Below are 18,026 nucleotides of genomic sequence, written 5' to 3'. Positions count from 1 at the left end.
AGACCTATGCTGCTAGAGGATACAGGTCACGTTCATCATTACACCCTGTATCCCCAAAGTCTAGCATAGTGCCTCATACTCAGCAATGCTCAATAAAGAATTGTTGAATGGACAAATGTATGACTGCGGGAGTGAAAAAAACAATCAAGGGCCCTGCTCTCAAGGGGTTAGATTTAATAGGGAATTTAAAGCATGTGCGCATCCACTCATCACCTACAATAAATAATAGTATGTTATAAAAAGACACAAAGGAAACAAAAGAATTTAAAGCAGAAACTCTAACAGATACTTGTACACCAATGTTTATAGCAGCTTTATTCACAATGGCCAAAAGGTGGAAATAATTCAAATGTCCATTGATAGGTGAATGGATCAACAAAATGTGGTGTATACATAACAATAAATTTTATTCAGCCAGAAGGAAATTCTGACACATGTTACAACATAGATGAACCTTGTGGACATTATGCCAAGTTAATTAAGCTAGGCCCAAAAGGACAAATATTGTATTATTCCACTTACATGAGATCCCTAGAACAGTCACATTTATAGAGACATAAAGTAGAAGAATCATTAGCAGGGGCTATGAGGGAGGGGGAATATGGAGTTATTGTTTCACGAGTAAAGGATTTCTGTTTCAGATGATGAAAACGTTCTGGAAATGGATGGTGGTGGTGGCTATGCAATGTGAACATACGTAATGCCACTAAACTGTGCATTTTAAAAACAATTAAAATAGTAAATTTTATGTTATGGATTTCAGTACAATTTTTTTAAGCCATGAAGGAGCTTGGGAGGCACTGAGAACATCTGCCTGGGATAACCAAGGAGGGGTTTTCTAGAGATGATCCCATTTGCACTTGCTCTTCCTGTTAATGCCTGCAAATCAAAGTTCATACTGTGGACAATAAGAAGCAAGCATTCATTTTCATGTGGTTCACCAGCTTTATGTGATTCCTTATACAAGAAACTAGTAAGACACGTTGCTCTGGGAAGAGGCACTAGAAGTCTAGAGGTTTAGGGATTTGATGGCCTGGGGTAGAAGAAGACTTACTTTTCACTGTGCATTTATTTCTTTTTGTTTAAAATACAAAGATTTGCATTTCCCTGATCATTAGTGATGTTGAGCATTTTTTCATATGTTTGTTGGCCATTTGTGTGCCCTCTTTTGAGAACTGTCTATTCATGTCCTTAAGCCCACTTTTTGATGGGATTGTTTTTCTTGCTAATTTGTTTGAGTTTGTTGTAGATTCTGGATATTAGTCTTTTGTCAGATATACAGATTGTGAAGACTTTCTCCCACTCTGTGGGTTGTCTGTCTACTCTGCAGACTGTTCCTTTTGCAGTGCAAAAGCTCTTTAGTTTAATTGTCCTATTTATTTTTGTTTTTATGAAATTTGCTTTGGTGTTCTTGGTCATGAAATCCTTGCCTAAGCCAGTGTCTAGAAGGGCTTTTCCAATGTTGTCTTCTAGAATTTTTATAGTTTCAGGTCTTAGATTTAAGTCCTTGATCCATCTTGAGTTGATTTTTATATTAGATGAGAGATAAGGATCCAGTTTCATTCTCCTACATGTGGCTTGTCAATTATCCCAGCATCATTTGTTGAATAGGGTGTCCTTTCCCCATTTTATGTTTTTGTTTGCTTTGTTGAAGATCAGCTGGCTGTAAGAATGGCCAAAATAAAAAAAAATAGATGTTGGTATGGATGTGGTGAACAGGGAACACTTTTACACTGCTGCTGGAATGTAAACTAGTACAACCATTATGGAAAACAGTGCAGAGATTCCTTAAAGAACTAAAAGTAAAACTACCATTTGATCCAGCAGTCCCACTACTGGGTATCTACCCAGAGGAAATGAAGTCATTATATGAAAAAGATACTTGCACACACATGTTTATAGCAGCACAATTTGCAATTGCAAAAACGTGGAACTAACCCAAATACCCATCAATCAATGAGTAGATAGAGAAACTGTGGAATACTACTCAGTAGTAACTGTGGAATACCACTCAAATGGAATACTACTCAGCCATAAAAAAGAATGAATTAATGGCATTCACAGTGACCTGGATGAGATTAGAGACTATTATTTTAAGTGAAGTAACTTAGGAATGGAAAACCAAACACCATATGTTCTCACTCACATGTGGGAGCTAAGCTATGAGGATGCAAAGGCATAAGAAAAACGTGGATTTCGGGGACTCAGGGGGTGAGGGATAAAAGACCACAAATTGGGTGCAGTGCATACTGCTTGGGTGATGGGTGCATCAAAATCTCACAAATCACCACCGAAGAACTTACTCGTGTAACCAAACACTACCTGTTCCCCAGTAACCTATGGAAATAAAAAAAAATTAATAAAAAATTTTTTTAAAATACAAATTTTTTAAAAAACTTAAATGACTCCTGATCCTCTTTTAAAAGATTCTCGGCTGGGCGCTGTGGCTCATGCCTATAATCCCAGCACCTTGGGAGGCCAAGGTGGGCGGATCACCTGAGGTCAGGAATTCAAGACCAGACTGGCCAGCATGGTGAAATCTCGTCTCTACTAAAAATACAAAAATTAGCTGGGCATGATGGTGGGAGACTGTTATCCCAGCTACTTGGGAGGCTGAGACAGGAGAATCGCTTGAACTCGGGAGGCAGAGGTTGCAGTGAGCCAAGATCGTGCCATTGCACTCCAGCCAGGGTGATGAGAATGAAACTCTGTCTCACAAAAAAAAAAAAAAAAAAAAAAAAAAGATTCTTAAAATTTGGTCTGAAAGATACAATAAAATTGTCTTAGTTTCATAAAGCCAATGTTCCATATCAGAAGCTTTCATCAGATAACTACCAAAGCATTCTTTCATTTTTAACTCTAACTGTCCCTTCTGGGAGTCATCAATTTTGTAACTATGAAATCTCTCTCCCTGCTAATCACCACTCAACACCCATATACTTGTTTCCCATCAGTCAGAAGAGCAGATTTGGGTATTTCTATTTTAGATAATACATGATTGATGTTCTTATACTGAGGCTTGAAACAAAAAAGATACTGAAAAACAGCCATACTAGGGATGAAATTATAAATATACATATTAAACAGTCTGTTAAATATAAAGAACTAATGAGGGAGGAAATGGGGAGATGTAGGTCAAAGGATACAAAGTAGCAAGTAAGATGAACAAGCCAAAAGATCCAGTGTACAAGATGAGGACTGTAGTTAATAGTAGTGTATTGTATTCGGGAGTTTTGCTAAATCAATAGATGATAGCTGCTCTTGCCACAGGGGGAAAAATGCGTAAGTATATCAGATAATGAATATGTTAATTTATTCTACCATATATATGTGTATATTTATACATATGTGTACACATTTGTATACATATATCTAAAATATACACAATAAAATTTATTTTTACAGAAAGAGCTAATGATAAATTATGCAGATAGTAAAATTTTAACCATCAATCCTTCCTCTCTGGTATGATTAATTCAGGGTCTTGGTCCAGCTCTTTTACACTGTGTTTTAATCTTGGGTCCTCTTCTAAATGAATTGTAATTTGTTCATACATTCCTAAGGCAGAAATATTTGTAGTGGCAATGCCTCAGATGAAAAGACTACTTTTCTTATATTCCTTTGCAGCCAGGTGTGGCCATGTGACTGAGCTCTACTCAGTGAGAACTGTTGTGTCACGTTCTGGAAGACGCCTCAGTGAGGCGATGAGCATCTTTTGCCTTTCCTTTGTCTCCTGGGAAGTGATTTTGAGGATAGAAGGTATGCGCTGAGGATGATGGGACAGAATCATGAAGCTTCCATCCAAGACTTGGCTCCTTCCTATGGATTTCTTTTATGTGGGAGAATAAATAATTGTGTGGTTGAGCCACTGTTATTTAGAATTTTTATTATATGCTATTTATGTAAGTTTTCTTTCTCTTTCTCCTGCACATTCTTTACTCCTCATGCTCACTTTTCTTTTCTGTCATTCCTGTACTTTTGAACACTGTGAAGTGCTGTTTTCTGGAAGCTTTAGCTTTCCTGCACACCCTACCCTCTGCAATCCACTCTGTCTCTTGCTTAGGGCCACTACTAAGTGCTCTCCTGTATCCCTGGCTGCTGTGGCTGCTTTACCAGCTCCATCATGCCACATTCTCAACACAAAGTGCTATCCACTCTGCAGTTCTGTCATTTGCAATTAGTTCCCACTAGGAATGTCAGCTCCTAGAAGGAAGGGACAGTCTAGTCCATGGCTATATTCCTAGAACTTTGAACAGTGCTTGACTTTTAGTAACCGCTTCATAAATATTTCATCCCATTTACTCAGCAAATGTTTGTTGAGCACCTAGTATGTGCCAAGCACCTTTCTAAGCACTAGGGACACATCAATGAACAAAATAGATAAAAACTGCTTTCCTGTGGCACTTATATTCTACTGTGGGGTAAATAAAAATAAATAACATTAAACCAATCCATCAATGAAAAATTAAATTAATAATCCAGCATGTTAGCAGGGAGAGGTGCTATGGAAAATCAAACAGGGCAGAGGGGATTGGCAGTCTCACAGTGCAGAAGAGGGGCAAGTAGGGAGGGGGTCAAATTTTAATTAAAGGAGTAAGAGTTGGCCCTTAGAGAAGGCAGGGTTTAAGCCAGAACTTGAAGGTGGTGGGAAAGGGAGCCATTCCGATATCCCAGGAACAAGCACTCCTGGCAGCTAGGACCATAAGGGAACAGCCCGTGCAAAGGGCCTGTGGCTTCAGGTATAGTGAGGAGGATATTGAGCCTAGAGGAGAGTGAGTAGGTGGGAGGGAGGTATAAGAAAAGGTCAGAGAGTGGCCAGGCATGGTGGCTCATGCCTATAATCCCACTTTGGGAGGCTGAGGCGGGAGGATTGCTTGAGGCCAGGAGTTTGAGCCCAACCTGGGCCACAGAATGAGAACCTGTCTCTAAGAAAATTTAAAAAAAAAATCCAGGTGTTTTGTGGTGGTGTGTACCTGTAGTCCTAGCTACTCACGAGGCTGAGGCTAGCCTGGGCAACAGAATGAAACCCTGTTTCTGAAAAAAAAAAAAAAAAAAAGTCAGTTTTTTGTTTTTTTTTTTTTTTTGAACGGAGTCACTCTGTTGCCCAGGCTGGAGTGCAGTGGCACAATCTCAGCTCACTGCAAGCTCCGCCTCCCGGGTTCACGCCATTCTCCTGCCTCAGCCTTCCAAGTAGCTGGGACTACAGACGCCCGCCACCACGCCTGGAAAAGTCAGAGATCTTGAACCTTGTAGGTCAATCTCTGTTCTTTGGCTGTCACTCTGAGTGACATGAGGAGCCATGGCAGGGCTTAGGGCAGAAGAGAAGAGAGATAGGATGTGACTTTAACTTTAGAAGGATACTGTAGCTGCTGTGTTGGGAACACACTATAAAGGAACAAAAATGGAAGCACAAAATTAGGAAAACTGCAAAAACCCGGGTGAAAGATAGCTAAAAGCATGGACCAGGATATCGCAAAAGGTGGGGGAAATGTTCAGATTCTAGATATATTTGAATATAGAAGCAAAGGAATTTGCTGGCCAATTAGATATGGGGAATGAAAAAAGAAAGAATCAAGGATGACTCCAAGTTTTTTGGCTTGGCTTCCTGGAAAAATGATGTTGCCATTGACGAAACAGGGAAAACCACAGATGGAGCGGACTCGGAGGAAGGATTATGGTATGGCTGAGTGAAGGGGGAGACTTCTATCAGATGTTCCAGCAGAGATATCCAGTAGGCAGTTGGATATATACACCTAGAGCTCAAACAAAAGTTCTGGGCTAAGAGTATAAACTTTGGAGTCATCATGAGCAGATGAATAAAGGATTCTTTTTATCATCACCTGAAAAATTATTTACCAAATTTCCTTCTTCAAGGAAGCTTAACATTTTGTAGCTGAAGGAATGGCCTCTGAAGAGTATGAATAAGACCATTTATAAAAGAAACCATTCAAAACCTCACCCTATGATGCTTCCCATTCTTTCATTTTAATGTTTCACAAAACATGTCTGAAGACCCCCGAATCGGAATAAGATCAACTTTTGTAATAAGTACCATTATGATTCTCATGCATGCTCAAATCTGAAAACCACCCACTCTGCATGTGTAACTCTGTGGCATACAGTGTCATTTAGCAGTTCCCATTTTCATACCTATTGTGGCCACTAACTGTAGGTCACAAATGATGGGCACAGCCTAAGGGCAGAGTCACTAGGAATCCCTGATATTCAATTCATTTTATAATAGCCATAGACTAACACATGTTAATAAGATTTATCAATATTCAAAGAAATATTTTTCCAAGCAACCTTCTGAATCATTTCCTGCATCATCTCCATAGCAACTCTGATCATTCACCTTTAAGTTGTATTTCTCTTGCTCTGAGCTATAATAACTTTGGTTTGGATGAGCATTATGTTTCAGAAAAGATGCTGCTGTTTCTCAACCATATGTAATTCTATGGTCTTAACATTTAGAAACCTGCATTCCCATGAGAGTTTTCCAGTTCCTTCTAATCTTGATTTTTTTTTTCTTTTACTATTTTTTGCTTGCTGATGATGTTTAAGAGCACATGAAACTATACTATAGTCTGATGAATTGGAAAGTCCTCACAAAGTATAACTGGTTACTCAGAGAAACACACCAGACACTTGAAAGGATTACACAGGTTCCCTTTCGAGAAGATGCTAATTCCAGAAGATTGCACAAACACACTTAACGGGTTCCTTAGGTAATTATTTTTAGGCTCAGATTAGCCTATAGTTACTAAATAATATTTTCAAAATTTCAGAGAAGCCATAAACCCAAAGATCTCTGCAAATACTCAGAAGGTGTGGGCGTTGTGGCTAGTGCTCCTGCATAGCAGTTACCAGTCACGTCAGCGTGGGGTAGTCATGGTGGGGCCTCCCCCATGCTCTTGTTAGCTGTGCCTCATCTGGCTTTGTTCAGGTACATTTCTTGCGTGGCCCTTTTGGTATTGGACTTAACCATTCCTACCTAGATTCGTTGTTCTTATAGGTTTAGACCCTGGAACTACATTTCCAATCTCCTATATCACAAAAAAAAGAAAGAAAGAAAAGAAAAGCCACTTGACTCAGCATGCCATGCCATGGAGACTCTGGTAAGAGAGAATCTTTAGAAAGCATTTACTCCATTTTTTAAATCGTAAAGCCCAAACTGTGGTATCTCTAGGGCTTTTTTCCCCAAAATTTTAATTATTTTTGACTTTAGCTCTACTGAACAAAAGATTTACATTTTAAATTATAGTAGTAATTTGTCATGTGTCTCAAATTTTAAAATGATACCACATTATACTTTTATAACTTAATCGTAGAAAACATTAATCAATTTGATACATGGGCTGCAACAAAATTTCACAGAAGAGCACAGGGACTGAGAATCCAGAGCAGCACTTAGAGATCATAAGGCACCCTCAGGTTTTGAGAGAGCCTGAGCCTGAGGTCGCTGGCCCTGAGCATCTCTAAAACGGGCTCCGATCCCACTTTTGTAACCCGAAGAAGACAGGAGCCAGGAGGGGAGAGGGCAAATGGTGCAGAGTCAAAAAATGCAGGCTCTGATGACTTCCTGAGAACTTTCTAGGCCCAGGCTTTGGCCTTGCTTCTGGTGCTGGTGGACAAAGAGCACTGCTGAGGCTGACCAAATACTGTAGTCAGAGGAGCAGGTTTCCAAGGGGCCCATCCTCTCCTCTGCCTGCAAACCAGAAGACAGCAGCACTGCCAAGTAAGGAAACACTGGCATTTACTAATTAAACTCCTGAGCTTACAACTCTTTCTTGGCAGGCAGCAGCTTGCAAATTATATCACTTTTTATTTCCCACTGATTACTACTAAGTATATCAGAAAGGACTGCATAAGGATTGAGGTATCCTTTGCAATTTCTGCCTTCCACTTTATTTCGATGATACTTCATCAGATCTTGTTTCCTCCTGGGAGGCACTGAGTCTTATTCCCAAAAATATTGAGGCAGATGGTTGCTCTTCTTTTTCTACATGCGATAAGTAGGCCATATGTGGCCAAAGAAGAACATTGGGACCAATATGGGAGTATGACAGGAAAGGATTAAATACATATGTCAATGTATATTACAACATCTGGAAAGTTCTGCCACACTTCTTATAATCGATGCCTTCCCAAGGTAGCATTTTGTCTTTCTAGTTAGATTAACAGTCCCTGCAATGCAGTCATCTTGTTGTCTCCCTATGGCACCTGTGCTCTATTCCATTAGGCATTTACCAAGTATTTGTTGGCTCATGACTGATACAAGCTCAAAAAGGGAAAAAATTCAGATATCCCATCATATATCCATTTTCAAGGCTGCAAATAGCATGAGATGCTGTCGTGGAAGCTTAGCAGAAAAACTGCAGTGTGCAGTTTACATCTGTAGCTAACCTGGGAGCTGTAAACAGGGAGAAAAATATAATGTAACAAAATGTTCTTAACATTTATTTTCTTAGAAGAAACTGAGAAATTGAGATTCAGAAGGTATTGATAGTGTCTGCTAAATTGTCTATTATTAAATATATTGTCAAGGGAATAAACCCTTTTGATGCATATTGTAAGAAAACAGCTTTAAACAAGATACCAAGAGGAGGGAAAGAGAGGAGAATGGATATTTGGCAAAATACTCTTTGTTAAAATGGAAGTTGGCATTTCCCGTTTATTATTATAGCTGTTAAAAGACAATGAGGACAGCCGGGCGCGGTGGCTCCTGCCTGTAATCCCAGCACTTTGGGAGGCGGAGGCAGGCGGATCACTTGAAGTCAGGAGTTCGAGACCAGCCTGCCAACATGGTGAAAGCCCATCTCTACTGAAAATACAAAATTAGTCGGGCATGGTGGTGCATGCCTGTAATACCAGCTACCCAGGAGACTGAGGCAGGAGAATCACTTGAACCTGAAAGGCGGAGGCTGCAGTGAGCCGAGATCGCACCATTGCACTCCAGCCTGGGCAACAGAGTGAGTGAGACTCCATTTCCAAAAAAGACAATGAAGAAAACAAAAAGTAATAGTCTTTAAATATTTCAAACTATTGTGTACAGATATATTAAATATATATTTAATTCAAGGGTGCACTATTGCCTTATTTAGCAATTCTTTTTACAACAGCGCCTTTGCACTAAGGCAGCTGGCTCCTCTCTGGACTTCTGCCTCCAGGCTCCTTCCCTTGACTGCCACTTCAGTGAAATGTCCATCCATCTACAGGCTTACTTACTGCATTCTATCAGCTCTTTAATGCCTGTAGCTCCTAAAGATAATTCACAGAATTGCCTCAAAGGGATCTCTAACCACTTTAATAAAAATTTAGAAAATAATTTAATTCCCATACAGGAGCATTTCCAATAAGTCAATTTGGATGAACTCTAACCTGGCCAAGCATGAGACAACAGCCTCCAGGCACAGCCCATGTTTACTAGAAATACCAACGTGATGCTTCAAGCCATGGGGAGCAAGAGGGGCAGTTAAACTCTCTGTCTTTCCAAGAACTCAGAAGAAGCAGAAACAAGAGCTGAGCCACAGCATCACCACCACCATCTTTAGGCCAGAGTAAGATGGATGCAGCTAGAGGCTGCTGGCTGACCTCCCTCTCTAGGTCCAGCCTCCTCGACCTCCTCCCTGGCCCACGCATGTCTCTCAGTTACATCTTCTCTGCCAACTAACATCCTTCTCCTATAGTCCAGGCTCACATCATTCCTTCCTTGCACTAAGGCAGCCGGCTCCTCTCTGAATTCCTGCTTCCAGGCTCCTTCCTCTGGACTGCCAGTTCGGTGAAATGTCCATCCACCTACAGGCTTACTTACTGCATTCTATGAATTCCTTAGTGCCTGCTGCTCCTGGAGAGCAAGAATGCTGCCTTTCTCACTCCTATATCCCCAGCGCCTGGCATGGCTTGTTGGTACTCAGTAGGCCCTCAGTATTTGTCAGCTGAATAAATACAGAGCAAAGCATCACATGCAAACCCCTTCACAATCTGGCCCCACTTAATCATAACCTCATTTCCAGCTATCCCTCCAAATGACCTAACAGCTCTGAATTATTCTGTTTTTCAAACACAGTATACACGTTCATATTTCTGATATTTGATGAAGATACTCTCTGATTAAAATATCCCTCATTCATTTCTATTCTATTACCTCCCAATTGATCTTACAAAGTTCAGACTCACAAATCTGATGAATGAATGTATGAGTGAATGAATGAACAATTCTCCTTAAGTACCTGCCTCTATTCCTGTATCTCACTGATGAGACTTCCCTGTCAACACGATTCTCCCAGTCTTACTTCTTCCTGTCAAGATTTGTATTCCACCATATTCTAATTTTAACTAAAACTACCTCTGTGATCCTAAACAAGACTCAGTTTCCTTATTTGTTTAAAAAAATGTAGTTGGGAGACAGACTATAGGGTGACATCATCTGGGTCCACATTTGTAATGCTCTCATTCTTAGGCTTCTTGAAACTGTCTTCTACGTATCTTTTTACTAATGATTTCCTTTTTTTTAGATACTGGCAAATATTTAAAAAACTGATTTAGATATTGGTAAATATCTAAACAAACTGATAAATTGAAACATATTATCTGTAATAATAATGATGTCTAATTTGGAGAAAAAAGATAAAACTAAAAAAATTTTAAAAATCTGAAAATGAGAAAATATATATTCAGGGAACAGAAGAATAATTCAGAACTTATGAAACACTCTGTGTATGGAGGAAAATCTAAAAAGGGTGGCCCCTTTCCAGCTTCAGAAATGTAGGTTTGGGCTGGATTATGAATGCTTATAAATTCATTGTAAAAGAAGATCAAGTATACAGAAACAATAGAGATCAATGAATCTAGTAAAATATGTAGTTATACCTAAATACATAGTGATATTATATTTATGTAATGTAAGAAAAATAGCACACTTCTCAAGAGCAGAAAAAGAAACAAAAATATAGGGCAGAACACTCTTCAAAGTGCTGAGAGAAGAGAACTGTCAGTCTAGACTTGCAATTTCAACTAAACTATCTTTCTTCACCCGGAGTAAACTAAAGAGATCTTCAGATAAACAAAAACTGCAAGAGTTTGCCATCAGCAGAACTTAATGAAGGAATTTTATAAGAATGTACTTCAGAAAGAAAGAAAACAAACCCAAAATAATTTTTTTTATTCATGTAGCTTCTGAGCAAAAGAATTTTTAAAAGACAAGAAGGAAAAAACCAGCAAAGATATTGGTAAATATCTAAACAAACTGATAAATTGAAACATCTATAATAATAATGATGTCTAATTTGGAGGAAAAAAGATAAAACTAAAATACTGGTCAACAAAAGTAAATAATTTGAAGGAAGATAATCAAAGTTCAGTATCTTCCAATATTCAGTAGGCAGTGTTAGGATATTGACTAACCTTAAACTTCATTAAGTTAAATATAAATGGAAACAATCCAGGCCGGGCGCGATGGCTCACGCCTGTAATCCCAGCACTTTGGGAGGCCAAGGTGGGCGGATCACCTGAGGTCAGGAGGAGTTCGAGACCAGCCTGGCCAACATGGTGAAACCCTCTCTCCACTAAAAATAAAAAAATTAGCTTGGCACCATGGTGCATGCCTGTAATCCCGGGTACTCAGGAGGCTGAGGCAGGAGAATTGCTTGAACCTGGAAGACAGAGGTTGCAGTGAGCTGAGATCATGCCACTGCACTTCAGCCTGGGTGACAGAGTAAGACTCTGTCTCAGGAAAAAAAAAAAAAAATCCAGAAAACTTTAAAACGAAAATAAAAACAGTGTCTAACTTCTAAACAATTAGAGAGAAATAAATGGGAGAATAAACACAAATTAACTATCATTCAAAATAAATAAAGAGATAAAGGAGACAAGCAGGACAAATAAAAAGCATTAATTTCAAATTCAAATATATCCTAAATTCCAATGAATATTAAGGGGTTAAACTTTCTGCTTAAAAGATAGAGACTGTCAGGTGAATTTTTAAAAATCCAGCTACATGCTACTTAAAAGAAACATACCTAAAATATAAAGACAGAGAAGTTAAATTTAAAAAGAAAAAATAGGCCAGGTGCAGTGGCTCAGGCCTGTAATCCCAGCACTTTGAGAGACCAAAGCAGGAGGATCACTTGAGCCCAGGAGTTCAAGACCAGCCTAGGCAACAAAGTGAGGCCCCAACTCCACGTGAAACAAAAACAAAAAATTAGTTGAGTGTGGTGATGCACACCTGTCCCAGCTACTCGGGAGGCTGAGGTGGGAGGATCATTTGAGCCTGAGAAATCAAGGCTGCAGTGAGCTATGATTGTGCCACTGCACTCCAGCCTGAGTGACAGAGCAAGACCCTGTCTTTAAATAAATAAATAGAAAAAATATATTCCAGGAATATACAGAGAACTGAGTACCACAAATCAAGATATGTAGGAAGTGGTGAAAGTAGTACTGGAAAGGAAGGTATAGCCTTAAATCCTTACATATTTTTAAAAAAAAGTCTGAAAATTATTGAAGTCAAACATGTAGAAGTTTAAAACAAAGAATAACCAAAACATCTAAGTTGAGAGAAGATTAATAAAAGAGCATAAATAAGATAGAAAAGAAAGATATAATGGAGAGTATCAATTATGCCGAAAAGTGTTTTTTTGCAACTAATAAGGCAGAAAACCCTCTGGTAAGATTGATCAAGAAGAAAACACAAATGGCAAAATGATATGAGGAATGAAATGGTGGCTATAACTATAGGTAAAGAGAAGTTTTTTTTTAAAGAGACTATTATAAAGCTTTTATGCCAACTAATTTGAAAAGTTAGAAGAAATTGCCGGGCGCGGTGGCTCACGCCTGTAATCCCAGCACTTTGGGAGGCTGAGGCAGGCGGATCACAAGGTCAGGAGATCGAGACCATCCTGGCTAACATGGTGAAACCCTGTCTCTACTAAAAATACAAAAAAAAATTAGCAGGACGTAGTGGCAGGCGCCTGTAGTCCCAGCTACTCGGGAGGCTGAGGCAGGAGAATGGCGTTGAACCCAGGAGGTGGAGGTTGCAGTGAGCCAAGATCACACCACTCTACTCCAGCCTGGGCGACAGAGTGAGACTCTGTCACAGAAAAAAAAAAAAAAAAAAGAAGATGAAAAAGAAATACAAAAATTCCTAGAAAAATATATCTTACCTAAGTTGTTTTGAAAAGAAGTCAAATGACTTCATCTTTTAAAATAGCATCAGAACGTTAAAATCTATTCACAGTAAATACCAAGCCCAGATTTTATATGTGAATTCTATCAAACTTTCAAGTAACCAGATGTTCCAACGTGACACAAATTTCACCTCTTTCAGAAAAAAGAGGAATACTCCCCCACATATCCAATGCAGTTACTATAACACTTATACCCAATCTAGACAAGGATAATACAAAAAGAAAAAATTACAGGTCCACCTTACCCATGAACATAGATGCAGAGATGCAAACCAAATGTTAGCAAACCAAATCAAGCAGCATTTTTAAAAGATAATACAATGCGATTAAGCTGGGTTTATCCCAGGATGCAAAATTTATGAAATGTATAAACATAATTTACTGCATTAACAGATTAAGAGAGGAACCCATATGGTAATTTTCATTTATACAGAAAAGTTTTGATAGTATTCAACACTTATTTATTATAAAAAATCTCTGCAAACTAGGAGTTGAGTAGAATTTCCTCACCCTATACAGGGCATCTACTACAAACCTATAGTAAACATCATTCTCCACGGTGAAACATTAAAGAAGGATTCCTTTTTAAGGATTCCTCTGAAAATCAGAAATAAGACAAGGACACCTACCATTACCCATCCATTGAACTTTACACTGTTGGTTCTAACAACTGTGGTAAGATAAGAAAATTAAAAGGTATAAGGTTTGGAAACGAAAAACCAAAAATACCATTATTGGCAGATGATATTATTTTTGTACCAAATACATACAAATAAATTATTAGACTTCATAAGAGAGTTTAGCAAGGTAGATGAATATAAAATCAATATTCAAAATCATTATTCAAAACCAATTGTACTTTTTTACACCATTAACAGTTAAAAACATAGCCTATTAAAAGATATCATTTATAATAGAAACAAATATCTAGGGTGCCTAGAAGCAAATCTGAGAAAAGCCATGCAATACCTTTATGGAGAATTATTGAGACATTAAAGAAAGCCTAAATAAACGGAGAAATATGTCATGTTAATATATAGAAAGATTCAATAATGTTGAGGTGTCATAACTTCTCCCCAAACTGATGCAGATATCCCAATAAAAATCTCAACAGTGCTTTTTCAGGAGCTTAAACCAACTCTAAAATGTGTATCAAAGAACAAAAGTCTAACAGAAAAGGCATTTCTAATAAGAGAATGAAACAGCATTTTCCCTACTGGATAGCAAGACTTATTAGGAAGTTATATTAACTAAGACAGTATTGGCATTGATGCAGAAATAGACAAAATAATGAAACCACATAGAAAACTAAGAAACAGAACTTTGTATATGTTAAAATGATATATGACAGAGATGGCATTGCAAGTTATTGGAGGAAAGAATGGACTTTTAAATAAATAATACTGCAATGACTGTGTATAAGGAAATATAAAAATTGGATCTCTATTTTACACCAAATACAAAAATCAATTCGAGATATATTCATGTGTAAAAGATAAAACTTAAGACATTTTCTAAGAAAAAAGGATAATATGATCTCAGAGTAGAGAATATTTATTGTATAAGACAGAGAAATCACCAATAAAAAGTTACTTTACACAAATGTGACTATAATTTTTTTTTTAAGACCGAGTCTTGCTCTGTCCCCAGGCTGGAGTGCAATGGCATGATCTCGATTCACTGCAACCTCCACCTCCCGGGTTCAAGCGATTCTCCTGCTTCAGCCTCCCAAGTAACTGGGATTACAGGCGTGTGCACTATGCCTGGCTACTTTTTGTATTTTTAGTAGAGACAGGGTTTCACCATGTTGGCCAGGCTGGTCTCGAACTCCTGACCTCAAATGATACACCCACCTTGGCCTTCCAAAGTGCTGGGATTACAGGTATGAACCACCATGCCCAGCCAGACTATATTATAATTAAGAACTGCTGTCCATAAAAGATTACTATAAAGTTAAAAAGTAATCCACAAACTGGAAATCCGTGTGTGTGTGTGTGTGTGTGTGTGTGTGTGTACTATAGAGCTCCTATAAACTAACAGGAAAAGAGGAGGAAAATGAAAAATAGTCAAAGGATACAGAACTATGGAAAATAAATATATCACGAGATGTTAATTTCACCAGTAATCAGAAAAATGCAATGAAAAACAAATGAGATTTTTTTTTTTTTGACACAGGGTCTCTTTCTGTTGCCCAGTCTGGAGTACAATGCCACAATCATGGCTCACTGCAGCCTCAACCTCCTGGGATAAGGTGATCCTCCCACCTCAGCCTCCCAAGTAGCTGGGACCACAGGCATGTGCCACCATGTCCAGTTAATTTTTTAAAAATTTTTTTATAGACAGGGTCTCCCCATGTTGCCCAGGCTGGTCTCCAACTCCTGGGCCCAAGCAATCCTCCTCCCTTGGCCTCACAAAGTGCCAAGATTACAGACATGAGCCATGCTGCCTAGCCAAGATGCCACTTTTTAATCCACAGCACAGGCAAAAAATTTAAAACATTGATACTATCTGAAGTTGGCAAGAGTGTAAATTGATACAGCCCTTTTGGGGTTTTCTTGTTTTTTTTTTTATTTCATTGTATTTTATTTTTTATTTCAATAGGTTTCGGGGGAACAGGTGGTGTTTGGCTTCATGAATAAGTCCTTTAGTGGTTATTTCTGTGATTTTGCTGCACCCATCACCTGAGCAGTGTACCCTGTACCCAATGTGTAATCTTTTATCCCTCACCCCCCTCCCACTCTTTCCTCCGAGTCCCCAAAGTGCATTGTATCATTCTTATGCCTTTGCATCCTCATAGCTTAGTTCCCACTTATGAGTGAGAACATACAGTGTTTGGTTTTCCATTCCGTGAGTTACTTCACTTAGAATAATGGTCTCCAATGCCATCCAGGTTGCTGCAAATGCCATTATTTTGTTCACTTTTATGGCTGAGTAGTATTCCATGGCATATATACACTGCATTTTCTTTATCTACTTGTTGATTGATGGCATTTGAGCTGGTTCCATATTTTTGCAATTGCGAACTGTGCTGCAATAAACATGCAAATGCAAGCATCTTTTTCGTATGACTTCTCTTCCTCTGGGTAGATACCCAGGAGTAGGATTGCTGGATCAAATGATAGACCCACTTTTAATTCTTTAGGAATCTCCACACTGTTTTCCATAGTGATTGCACTAGTTTACATTTCCGACAACAGTGTATAAGTGTTCCCTTTTCAGCACATCCACACTGACATCTATTTTTTTTAATTTCTTGATTATGTCCATTCTTGCAGGAGTAAGGTGGTATTGCACGATAGGGTCCTTTTGGATAATAATTTTGGAGTGTTCATCAAAACTAAATATGGAGTACTCTTTGATCCCACTATTCTATTACTCAGATATCTATCCCAAAGATGTATGAAGATATACAGTATACGCAAATACGTTCATTGCAACAGTGTAAGACTGAGAATGATTCTAATGTCCATCAATAGAGATAGTTAACTAAATTACATTGCATTCACATTATGGAATGCAATGCAGTTATTTTAAAATTTAGTAGATTTAAACATACTGATACTGAAATAGCTGTAAGACATTCCCAGAGATCATAATGCTCACCAAATGTTATATGTACTCCTGTTTCTAACACCCCTTGCATTTAAGCAAGTCCACATGATTAGTTCTGGCCAATAGGCTTAGAAAAAAGGTAACGTGTCATTTCTGGGCCGAAACAGCAAAAAGCTCATATCCTTCTCTGCAGTTGTACCTCTACTATGACAGCAACCAAAGAGGGTACAGTTTTTAAAAAGTGAAAACTCAAAAAGCCTAGGACCCTGAATAACTCTGTGAAGCAGAGATGCCCCCTGACCAATCCATAAAATATGAATAAGAAATAAATTTTAATTGTGTTAAAACCACTGGAATTTTGTCATCAACTTGTTACTGTAATACAACCTAGCCAAACCTAATTAATATTTATTGTTAAGCAGTGGGGGAAAGCAAATCACAGGAAAAAAATTAAAAAGTATTATCCTATAAATGTTTTCTAAACTATATGTGTGTACTTTCTTATATATGAATGTAAATTATCAAAGGTTAACAATTTTTATCTCTGAGAAGGGGAAGTCAAAATCTTAGGAAGAGAAGAGATAAAATGATAAGGAATTCCATGCTTCTGTACTGCCTGAATTTTTCAAAAGCATATTCTACGCATTGCTTGTATAGTTAAATATTTTCTAAAGAAAAAAGCTAGATTGTTTCTTAAATATAATCTAGGATTGCTTCCAAATCTTCCAGCGTTTCACATGTACCATTCCCATTAACATCTCCTTTCTACTCTCCTCTCTTCCTCAAATTGGAGAGTGGAAAACTCCAGACTAAGAGGCTGGCTCTTCAATATAAATGACTCAGAACCCCAACTGATAGACTTTTCAATGATGATGTGTGGGAAACAAGTTAGCACTATTACCTAACAGAAAGTTTACAGTTTGCATCACTTTTCTGACAATACCTGGAATTGGCAAATTAATTAGACTCAGAATTAGAATCCATTCTTGTTTTGCTACAAACATAATTATATCCCACTATCAGAAAAGATTCTTCTAGGCCAACCTTCAACATTCATGATTAAAGTCTAAGTCACTCTCTAATGAAGGATGCCTTGCACAATTACAGTAAACTGGGGGAAAGTGCATATGATTCTTTCCTAAAGCATCCATTTCTAGAGATGCCAATCCTTCCCACTGATCCTTTTAACACTTTATTCTAAAGTACTCTTCCCCTAGGTTTTCTGCTATTTTCCTATCTTCGCACTAAGAGGTCTGTGACATTATCAGCTATTGCAAAGGAAGCTTTGGG

At 38.3% G+C, this 18,026-nt stretch overlaps 1 long non-coding RNA gene across 1 annotated transcript in view; it reads right to left on the bottom strand.

The window, feature by feature from the left end:
• Positions 1 to 312: 312 nt before the first annotated feature.
• Positions 313 to 18,026, bottom strand: part of LOC131384279 (uncharacterized) — a 28,889-nt gene continuing 11,175 nt past the window's right edge. Inside the window, exon 3 of the long non-coding RNA XR_009214959.1 lies at positions 313 to 1,663. This is a non-coding gene — a long non-coding RNA (uncharacterized LOC131384279). The remainder of the gene's footprint in view (positions 1,664 to 18,026) is intronic.

This window comes from Hylobates moloch, unplaced genomic scaffold (assembly GCF_009828535.3).
Source record: "Hylobates moloch isolate HMO894 unplaced genomic scaffold, HMol_V3 SCAFFOLD_9, whole genome shotgun sequence".
In the NCBI taxonomy this organism is placed as follows: domain Eukaryota; kingdom Metazoa; phylum Chordata; class Mammalia; order Primates; family Hylobatidae; genus Hylobates; species Hylobates moloch.
The sequence above is the reverse complement of the archived record's forward strand: the minus strand, read 5'-3'. Positions and strand labels throughout refer to the sequence as shown.